The 11158-nt window shown below is 57.7% G+C and overlaps 1 protein-coding gene across 4 annotated transcripts in view; it reads right to left on the bottom strand.

Annotated features, from left to right (window-relative positions):
- Positions 1-1107: 1107 nt before the first annotated feature.
- MINDY4 (MINDY lysine 48 deubiquitinase 4) overlaps positions 1108-11158 on the bottom strand; it is a 116957-nt gene continuing 106906 nt past the window's right edge. For all 4 annotated transcript variants that reach the window (XR_009352917.1, XR_009352919.1, XR_009352916.1 and 1 more), the window contains 2 exons: positions 2852-2919; positions 1108-2593 (listed from right to left, as the gene is read on the bottom strand). The gene's annotated coding sequence lies outside the window, so the exon portion shown is untranslated. The remainder of the gene's footprint in view (positions 2594-2851; positions 2920-11158) is intronic.

Here is an 11158-nt window from a genome sequence, read left to right as displayed (position 1 = left end):
TAAAGGGGAAAGATGGGGGGAGGGGAGGGGAAGAGACCACTCTGCAGAGCCCCATGGTCCAGCCTGTGCCCTATCAGAGACCCCACAGCAGCCGTTTAGCTGTACAAGCAACTGGACTCCCACAGCCTGGAGCTCCTGCCAGCCTGGGGCGGGTGGAGGGGAAGAGCAGGCAGGCGGCACACGGAGGGGGGCGGGGGGGCGGGGCCAAGCCTGGGAGGGAGGGGCCCTCTCTGGCTCTCTCCTTCCACCTTCCGCAGGCCCCTCCTCGGTCCTACACGTGAGTGTTGGCTTCTCCCCATTTTACAGGAGGCAAACTGAGGCTCAGCAAGGGGAAAGGCAGCTCTAAATTCTGCATGCGCCAAGGGCAGGGCCAGGATGAGCGTGCAGGTCTCACGCCTCCTGTGTGCGGGCCATCCACGGATGACGATACCAGCGCCTATGGGCCGCCCTTTGGCCCACCTGTGGCACACATTACAGTCACCCTGGAGCAGGGATGAAGCGCCCAGGAAGCAGCCTGGGATTCTCTGGGAGCAGGAGGCCCACTGGGGGTGGGGGGCTGCGGTCACCGAAGTCCACCTGCATGCCCGAAGGTACTGGATGGGGATGCAAGGCTGGGGGTCAGCGCAGTGGCGGGTGGGCACTGTGTGCTCTGAAAGTCCCAGCTGCCTGAAGTCATCTGTGCCTTAGTAACCCTCCAAGAGAGGGACCCAGCCCGACTGGGCCCCTTCCCAGAACCCGCCACGCCTTTCCTCAAGGCAGCTCTTATTTGGCTCTCCATGCCCCAGGGAGCTCCTCACGCCCTGGTCCTGGACATCCACAGTGTCCTCCAGCCCCCTGAGCTTCCTGGACCCGACAGGGCCCACATCTGTCCCGGCCTCCCACCTGCCGCAGGGATGAGGGATGCTGGCAGGTAAAAGGACTCCGCCTGGACGCCTGGGGATGGCAGCAGGCCCACAAGGACCACTGGGCTCAGGCCAGTGTGAGGGTACAGCACCTCAGAGAAAAAAAGGACCCTCCCGTGACAGGGCCCACGGGCCAGGTCAGGACCCATGTAGCTGAGGACGCACAATGTGCTATGTGGGTGCGAGTCACGTGGGACATCCTAACTTGTCCACCAAATATTTATTTGGTGCATGCCATGTGCCATCCTGTTCTTATCTTTGGGGAGACAGCCACAAACCAGATAGCCTAGCTGCTTGTCCTCCCGTAGGCTCCGTGTGTGCACCCAGGCTGGTGGCGCTTGCAACTGTCACAGGCACGGGGGGGAGCACATACTTGCTAGAGGCCCACATGCTTCTGGAGCAGGGTTGGACCCAGGGGACCCAGAGGAGGCAAAACACTTTGGCCAGAGCAAATCAGCTACCCACCAATGTCAGGATGATGTGAGGGTCCTCAGGACAATACCCCGGACACCAAACCCTGTCCCCCTAGTAGCATGGCTTCTGACTTACATGCTGCCCACTGTTCTGTTCCTTTGGGCAAGGCTCTGCCATCACCAGGAGACACCATCCAAAGGCAGACCTCTCTGGAATAAGGCCCACCTCACTCACCCACCATCTCCCACAATACCAAGGGGCCTGTGCAGCCTCGGCCTGACAATGTCAATGTGAAAGGAAGAGGACTGCCCCTGGAGCCCAGATCCAGGAAGGCCACGAACCTCATGACCTTCTTCTCCCTGGTCTGCCACAAATTCTGGCCAAGCAGGGAAGGAAGGGAGGTGAGGAGAGGGGGAGGGAAGGGGGGAGAAAGGAAACCGTGCCTGGCTGACGGCTTGTCTCCGCCACGACCCTGGAATGCTCCGAGGGTAAGGGATTTGCTAGAAGGTGGCAGCACTAGGATTAGAACTCAGGACCCCCTAATTCCCAGAACCCCAGTCTGGTTCTCTGCCGGCCTGTCAAGGAAGGCTCCTGATGGCCCCGTTTCCCAGATGGAATCCTGAGTTTTGATGGCCCAGTTACAAGTACAGGACTGAGGGATCCAGACCCCAGGACGGGTCGGGGACGTGGGGGTAATAATGAGAAGACCGTCCCCAACTTCTCTGTATAATTGGGGTGGGATGAGGGGCAGATGGGGAAGGAAGCATTGAGCTGAGAGTGGACGCACAGGGAAGCCAGGGAAGGCCAGAGCTACGCCCTCACCCCGTGTAGTCCCACCAGCCCCGGGAGCTTGGGCTCTGGGGCAGGGTGCCGCCCCCTGACCTGCTCCTCCTCCAGGGTGACCTGACTCGGTGAGCAACCGAGTCCCTCCCTCCCATGGCCAGTGGCATGGGCCCAGGCCTGATCCCACAGGCCTGAGCCAGGCTAAATAAGGGGGACTGCCCTCCCCCCCCTCCCGACTCCTGAGTCCTGGGCGGGGCCTGAAGCCACTCAGTCCCGGGCACTGTCTGGCCCTCCCAGAGCAACGGTCTCAGAAAATGGTTTTCCAGATGTGCCTTATTCCTGACGTGCCCAGTGAGGCCCACTTTCCAGTCAGAGCTGGCTGTTCCCAGGACAATCTGGACTCTAGCCCCACCGATGCTGTGGGAGAACCTCAGGCTTTGTCCAGAGCTGGGTGCACAGGTCCTCAGACGGATGTTAAGGTTCAGGACCTCAGGCTGTGTGGAGAGAAGATGCCCACGGGTGTGGCCAAGGCTGGCGCTCTCTTAACCCGAATCTTCTTGGAGCACAGGACAGAGGGGCTGAGGGGAGTGGACCCTGCCTACTGGGCAGGGCAGGGATTTCCACCCACAGGCTGGGTTGTGGGAAACAATGACTTCACTCCCTCTGGGAGGCCCACCAGGAAGATGGAGTTTGAAGCGGAAGGGACCTCTGATAGCAGACGGGCTGTGACCATGCAGTCACCATCGGCTTACCAGCATGCTGGACAAATCTTCCAGAATCTCTCAGGCTGTCCTGAAGGGAGGCAGAGCACTAGAGGCGGCTGGGAAGATAAGACAAGGCCCCAGGGAGAGGGTGAGAAATAACAGAGTGCTTTCTCCCAAAGAATCCCTCTACCCCCCCGCTCCCCAGCTCTGCCCCCTACCAGGGTGCTCTGCGCACCCCTCCCCTGACCTTGATCAAGGACCTGACAGCCTGGCTCTTGTCTGCACAGATGGGGCCTGTCCCCCATGCCCCCCACCCTGCCACCACTGCCGGGGAGATATGGGCCAAGGAGGCATGGGCCGGTGAGGCTCAGCCAGGCCCCCCACCCCTGAGCTTGGGGGAACAGAGAACGGACCAAGGTCCAGAGCACAGAGACCAAAAAAACAGGCAGAATGTCCCCCACGCTCCTCAGCCCAGTCCTCAAGGCACCCCACGTACCACCACCCCTTCCCAGCTCCAGACTGGGGCCCTGGTTCCTGTGCCCACGGGCTCACTGTTCCCGGATATTTGCATGTACACTCTTCCCCTGCCAAGCACCTTCCTTCGTTGCCCTTCCCAGCCACACCACCACACCACCTCTCCTGATCCCCTCCTCCGTGGTGATTGTGGTGGTTAAGGCCATGCACCCTCACCTCCAGAGCCGGTTTCTCACCCCCACCCATCCTCTAATGGCCTTGTATGGGTGAGAGTGGTTCAAGCACAGGGCTTGCATCTTCTCCCTCCCCTTCCACTGTGCCCCCAGCAGAGCTGAGCTTGGGGCTGAGCATAGGGGTGGGGGTGGATAGGGAGATGATCCAGGAGGTGTCCAAGTCCCCTGAAAGACAGCACCCACCTCTCAAAGCCTGTGTCCCTGTCTGACAGAGGACTCCTGGCCTCTGGCCATTCAGGCGTCACACAATCCCCCTGAATTCAAAACCGGATTTCGTGGGCCACCAGTAATTGTCCAGAGGCAGAACAATTCAGGAAACTTTCTAAGCTACTTCTCCTCTTGCCGCCTTCCCCCACCCCTGCCTTCCCCGAGCAGTATTGTGTGGCTCATTGTGTGTGTTGGGGCCGGGGGGCAATGTCAAGCCTATTTCTGGAAAGTGGAATTTTCTATTTTGATGTTTTACCAATTCTCCAGCAATGGCCTCATTCGATGCTGTAGGGGAGGGGCCTGAGCGACAAGATGGGGACAGTTGCCCTCTGCCCTGCTAGGGTCGATGAGCATTTGACACGCCCCATCCAAAGATGGGAGCAGGGATTGGAGAATGGGCTGGACTCCCAGGCCTGAATGAGGGCGCCTTGAGGACACAGGGCTGCCCCCTGTCCCACCCCCATCTCTGTTGGACTGGAGGAGAGAAGAGAGAATGAAGTCACGGTTTCCCTAGCCCTGCCCTACGAGCAAAGAGGCCCTGCTGGGCCAGGAGGGAGGTATCCCTCACTTCCAGAAAGTGCTGGTGGCAACATTTTTGCCGGGTTGCCAGACCCACACTTGGGGGCCAGGCAGGGCAGAGGACTCTGCCTGGAGCCCGCCTCTGCAGTATGAGTCCTGGGAAGAGAAGTCTTCATCATATGTAGAAGTGACTTTGGAGCAATTCCTCGCCCTGGGCACACACTTGCCCCCTCCCCTGGCCTGGCTGCCAACACAGCCTCCGCTCCCTCTCCAGGGCCCTAGCCCCCAACCTGGGCCTTCCAAAATCTCCTATCTGTGCCTTCTTAGATCATAAAGCATCAAGATCAGGAAAAGAGGCTCCAGTAGCATTGGATCTAATGGCCTCATTTTACATGTGGGGAAACTGAGGCTCAGAGAGGCAAGGTGGCAGGCCCAGGGTTCTTTTGTGGGCTGGTGGGGGGGTGGGGTAGGCAGGACTGGAGTCCAGGTCTCTGAGCTCCTGTGTAGACCTGGTCTGCTAGGCATGGCCTCTTCCTCCTCCCTTCTCTGCTTGGTAAGATGCCACCTTCTCCCTGGACTCCAGCAAAGACTCGGAAAAGCGCCTTCCCTGAGCAAAAAGCCAGAGACCCGGGCAGCCAGAGAGTATCCACAAGGGAACTGGCCTTCCACCACCCCCAGCCCCCAGGACCTGAGGTTTCAGTCTCCCAGGAGGCCCTGAGCCAGTGTAGAGGGACATTAGCCACCCCCCACCAATGCTGTTGTCCCCAAAGTGTCTACCCCTGGGGTCTGCTCAACTTCGGAGATTTCCAGTGGTACCCTGCCCCTGTCCCACCCTGCCCCACCCCTCACTGATAGCCAGTGTCCCCAGAGAGAGTGTCCAGGTGCCCCCAGCAAGTCCTACAGGCAGGGACCGTGATTCCATCTCTTCCTGCTCCAGCCCCTGTCCCTGGATGCCCCCAGGCCATCTGGCCTCCTGGCCTCACTGCCCTCCTGGGGGTCCTGCTGCTGCTGCCACTCTGCTGGGGCTCCCTCAGCTGGATCTCCTCCTGCCCCAGCTGCCCCCTTGGTCCCATCACCCACTCTGGGTGGCCCTTGCTTCCTCTGGGTCCCACTTCTATGGCAAGCTGGGTGCTTCCTGGGCTCAAAGCCTCCCTGGCTTCTTTGGCTTGTCCCTGCAAGCACAGGCCAGCTAGGATCCAGCAGTTGGGGCAGGACCCAGCCCAGATGCAGCCTCGTGCTCCTTCCTGGGCCCTATGGCAGGACTGCTTAGATGCCAGTGGGTTCCAGAACTGCAGGAAAATTGCTTCTCTGTGCTAGTGGCTGTGCTCACAGCTCACCACCAGGATGAATATGTTCATCTTTATACCAATGCAGTCCTAAAATTCAGCTTTAAAGTCTTTTAGGGAGGAAGAAAGAGGCCCATGAAAGCAAAAGAGCCCAGGGTCCACAAAAGTCATAATGTGGGGGCACCTGGGTGGCTCAGTGGGTTAAAGCCTCTGCCTTCGGCTCGGGTCATGATTCCAGGGTCCTGGGATCGAGCCCTACATGGGGCTCTCTGTTCGGCAGGGAGCCTGCTTCTTCCTCTCTCTCTGCCTGCCTCTCTGCCTACTTGTGATCTCTGTCAAATAAATAAATAAAATCTTTAAAAAAAAAAAAGTCATAATGTGGCCTGACTACCCCCCCGCCACAGCAACCCATGACCACTACCACCACCACCACCACCACCACCGCAGCCAGACAGCAGCGCACGGAGCCGGGACAGAGAGGAGTGTGCTCCATCTGAGCTCAGCCTGCCCCCTCCAGTAAGGACAGTGCATTCCTGGGCTGAGCCGTGTCCCCAGCCCTCTCCTGCACGGAGAGCCTTGCATCCCTCTTGCCCACCCTTGCCAAGCCACACCTGGCAAGGGTGCCACCCCAGAGGCTCAGCTGTCCCTTCCTCCTCCCCTGACAGGGCACGAGCTTTCATGCTCATGTGCACGCACATACACACACACCATGACGTGTGCTTGCACACATGTGTATGCACACATGGGCAGTGCACACCAGCATCACAGCACAACACATAGCACTCACATATGTACGTACACATATGCAAACACACGGGCATACTCGAACATGCTCGAGTGCATATATCTCCTCACATGCACGTGTGCAAGCAAATGCACAGATGAAAAACACACACGGTGGCCGTGAAGCCCTGCCACCCCTCCACTGTGCATAACCTGGACTCTGCTGCCTGTACCCTGAAGCCAGGGACTCTGTATGGTCTCTCTGGCAACTCTCACAGCTGCTCACAGCCGTGGCCTCCTGTGCGGCTCGGATTCCGGGGCCTCTCTCATCCCCTCTGCTTAGCAGGGAGCTGACTTTAAATGGGGAAGAGGAGGCGGCATGGGCAAGAGGAATGCCGTGGTGAGCATTTCTGTCCCTGCACAGCTCCAAGGTTCCTCTCTTGGGGACACGCTCTGTGCGTCCTCGTCTCTTCATTTCCAGCCGGTACCCTCACCCTGGGTGGGGACGGTGGCTAGATCTGACCTATCTCTCTGCTCACAGCCAGGTGGGGAGTAAGCCCAGTGTGCAGAGCAGTGCGGGAAAGTTGCAAAGGTGAACAGAGCCAGCCATCTGCCAGCCAACCAGCCAGTGTTAGGAGGGATGTGCTCCCCCCGCCCCCCAGAGCTGGGAAGTGCAGGTTCACCTCTGGGACCACCCTCTCACTCTGTGGCTTCCTAGGATGTCATGATGCTGTGGGCTGGGGCTGGCAGAGGTGAGTCTAGGAAGGCGGGAGGTGCCCACTCTTGTCCCCATCCACTTGGGACCCCCCCCCCCCCCCCGTGGTCCGCTCTGGGGATTCTATTCATGTGAAGCCAACATTCCTGGAGCCCACAGGGCCAGCAAGATCATCTCACACAGGCAGATCGCTGTCTTGCCTAATGAGAAAATGATGACATGGCCCCCTGCCCTGGGCCCCTGTGCCCAGCCAAGCTCTGGCTCTCCCCAGCCCCCAGGGCCACCGGCTTCACCCCAACATGCACACACCTCCTGCTCTGTGCTATCATTCTGCAGGAGTCTCCATAGGTCAACTCACAGAGCCCCCGGGCCACCCCCTCCGGAGTCCTCCTGTCACCACCCCTCAACACCCAGGGAGTTAGACCATTTGGATAGGAGGGCCTTCAGGTCATTAGGACAAAAGTAAACTGAGGCCATGGGCTGAAATGGCTTCCCCATTGTTGAAGCCAGGGCCTGAGGGGTTTCAGTTACAGTGTCTGGAATTCAGGAAGCCCAGGTCCCCTTATGGCGATCCTGCCTCTGCCCAGGGCAGGCCAAAAGAGGATAAATATACAGTGTTGGCAGCAGCCAAGGGGGTGGTGAGAGGTCTCCCCGCAAGCACTCTGTGTTCATGAGCCAGAAGTCCATGGAAGTGGCCATTTTTAGAGCCCGCCGGAAAAGAAAAAACTTGGTTTAGCTGTCTGCCTGCCTCTTCCACTCATCCCACCTCGCCAGTCTAAGGATAAGTGAACAGAAGAGACCCAGGCCAGGGGTTCCCTAGTGGTTGGGGGCCAAGACTCACAAATACAAGGCAGTCAGAGGAAGAGCCCAGGTGAGGTTATGAGCTGGGTGTGAGAGAGTGATCAGTGAGGGTAGGAGAAATTCTGGTAGCCTTCCTGGAGGAGGCAGGACTTTGAATCATGGAATTTCAGGATCTGAAGGGATCTCAGAAGCCTCCTAAAATCACATATCATCAGACTCAGGGTTCTCCTTGCTACTCTCCCTTCCAGAGGGCTATGACCCTCTCTACATGAGGACTTCCCCCACTGGGACAGTTCATGGGAATGGTTAGAGAATTGCTTATGCAGAGACACAAGGATCTATTTTCTAAGGGCTGCTACTTCTCAGGTGGGCCAATCCCAGGACTCTCAGGCCCTCTCTGCTCCTCACCATCCTGGTAGTGGGGCAGAGGGAGGGTGTTAGGGCTGGGCACAGTCATACCAGGACAATCCCATTACCCCAGGAGTGGCCAAGAGCCAAACCATATGAAGACCACCTTGGTCCACGAGGGAATAGACAACTGGCTCATGGAGGGTCCCCTCTCCTGGGCACTTGTCTGCCACCTGTCTCATCCCTATAGACAACAACTTAAGGGGGCACCCGTCCCACACCCCTCAGTTACCTGAACCTGCCAGAAAGCAGAACTGAGGATCAAAATCAAGGCCAAGGCTGGTTCGAAGGAGGTGGGTGAGGCCTTGGGCAGGGCTGCAACAGAGGTCCATTTGTTTGGTTGAGAAGTCAGAGCAGGAAAGGGGAGAATCATTAAGAATCTTAGTGATGCATGTAGCTTGTATGTAGCTTTTATATATGTCCTAAAAACGTCTGAGGATTCCATCAGTGCTTCTTGGACTAGAATGTGAACATGAATCCCCTGGAGGTTTTATTAAAATGAGCTTCTGACTCAGTAGGTCTGGGTAGGGCCCAGGATTTTGCATTTCTAACAAGCTCCCAGGTGATGTCCATGCTCCCTGGTCTTATGACTTGGAGCAGCAAGTCAGAATTACAAAATGAAACAAAGTCCTGATCATAGTCTAGTTAAAGCAAAAACACAGAGAGGGACGAAGCTTCTCATGAGGCCAGAGAGAGATTACAATGGAGCCTCACTTTCCATTGGAGCTTCCTGGAAGCCATGACAAGAAAGGAAGACATGCTCACCAAAGCTTACTCTATGGTCACAGAGGCTGCTGCCTCCGGTCAGGAGAAAGTCTTTCTTCCGATTCTGGCTGTCCAGGAACTGGTTGAGTGGACCTTATTATGAAGAGATTTGAAGGGCAGGCAGGTGGCTGTGGTTTAGGGACATTTGGGCCTTTCTGTGAGAAGGTCTGAGCCTGGGCACCTCAATGGGGTACATCCCTGATGGAGAGTCACAGTGTGGATAACACAATGCCCCTAGGAGCCCAGCCGAGGCCAGCACCGTGGTCAATGCCCATAGGAGACCATCCTTCCGCCATTCGCTGGCTCAGACCCGAGCTGGCCCGAGCTGGCCCGAGTGGCCCTAACGACAGAGCGGGGATTCTAGACAGCCCTGGGTGTACAGGGGAGGGCAGCTAAGGCCTAGGCCTGAACCTCAGGAAGGGGTGAGGTAGATCTGTGGGCAGCGGAAGAACCCCACCTCTTTCCAGTAATCAGGAAAGGCTTCCTAGAGGAGGGGACATGGCAGACAGATTTGTTTATGCGAAGGAAGGGAGGTGGTTTGGGAAGAGGAAAGGCCAGGCAGAAGGAGAGGTGGACGGGTGGGCTTCCAGCCCAGTGAGGGACTGCCCCCTTTCTCCAGGGCTGACTCAGACCCTCTGAGTGGGCCTGGCAGAAGAGGGATGTTGCACTTTGTGAGGCCGTCGGTGCCTCAAAGCCTGAATCGCCAGTACAGAGGCGGCGGCCTGGGCCCTGCTGGCCTCAGGGGCGCCCAGGCTGGGGGTGCAGAGTCTCTGCCCTCAGGGAGCTCCTCGCCCAGTGCAGTGCAAGTGGGAGCTGGGGCCGAGTGAGGAGCTCGAACAATTAGGCCTCTGGACATGAAAGGGGGCACAGCCAGGGACAGGACACAGGAGAGACAGACTTGGTCAGTCTGGTGCCGCAGGGGCTTGGGACGTCACTGCCCCAGCTAGAGGTTCCTCGCTCATAAGCAGGTATGTTCCTATGAAAGGCCAACCTGAACGGTCGTCTCAGCGTAAGAGGGCATCAAGGGAGAGCACAGCTGGGTCACACGATGGTGCTCAGGTCTCGGCTTCCCTTGCTTACTCCTTCTCAGCGTCCCCAAGGACACACCTCTCTTTTCCCAGCCTCCTTTGTGATGAAAGGGACGGGCATAACCCTGATGACTTTCCAGAAAAGGAAATGGAAAATCTTTAAACAAATAAACCCAAGGTGTGTCTGTGTTAGTGGGGAAGAAGGAAAAAAGTGCTTGGCATTTTCTGTGGTTGCCAAAGCCATAGGAGCTGAGGGATGACAGGAATTGGGGTTTGCAGGAGACGTTGAGGTTGGCGACCTGCTCCTACCTTGGCTGGTCAGCCTTCCTCTAGGCAGGGCCAGACTGGTGGTGGGGGGGGGTGTGTGACCCAGCCTTCTTTCTGGGCTGCTCACAGAGAGACGTCTGGATGGAAGAAAGACTAGGCTCCCATAATAGCTTGCAGGTATAGAAACCAGAGCCCTGACAGGTGTTTCCAAAGACTGTGAAGTCTCGGGCCTGGGCTGGTGACTGGGGATAAAATCAGGGAAGACAGGGACCAGAGGTTCCAGCAAGCCTCTCACTCCTCTGCCCTATGTGGGGGCCTGCCAGAATGCAAGGGAGAAGTAAGAACTTGACACCTGCTATCCATTAGCCTGGAGGGCCTGGGTGAGTGCCTTGGCTCTCTGAGCCTCAGTTTCCCCACCTGGAAGTGGAAGGTTTGAGGGAGGGGCCTAGCAGGTGCTGCCCACAGTGTCTGACGCTCTGTCTCCATCTCGGGAGCAGTCACTGCTCTGCTTACCTCATTCTACAAAAGTGGGACCAAAGCCCAGAGCAGAAAGGGAGTGCCATATGGAGTAGCCAGAGAGAAAAGCCAGGAGCTGCTGTGGGGCCAGTGAGAGCTGGGGAAAGGAGAGGAGGGACTGCCATTTGGGGCGGGCGGCGTCAGGGAAGAGGAACTGACCTCCAGGGGTGGAGGTGGCCTCCCTGTGTCACAGCATTGCACACAGTCACGCTTATTGCCTCTCAAGGAGCTCAACCCACCCCGATTCCTGCACCCTCCCATCCAGCTCCCCGTAGAAGAGCCGATGTATGCTGCCCACAGACTGGGTCACCAAGCCCTGTTCCAAGCACTGTGCACTCACTCCCCACGCCAACCTGAAGAAACACAGGATATGATTATTCCCATTTTACAGGGAGGGAAAATGTTTTGTTCTT

The sequence above is a fragment of the Mustela lutreola genome, chromosome 4 (assembly GCF_030435805.1).
Source record: "Mustela lutreola isolate mMusLut2 chromosome 4, mMusLut2.pri, whole genome shotgun sequence".
In the NCBI taxonomy this organism is placed as follows: Eukaryota; Metazoa; Chordata; class Mammalia; order Carnivora; family Mustelidae; genus Mustela; species Mustela lutreola.
The sequence above is the reverse complement of the archived record's forward strand: the minus strand, read 5'-3'. Positions and strand labels throughout refer to the sequence as shown.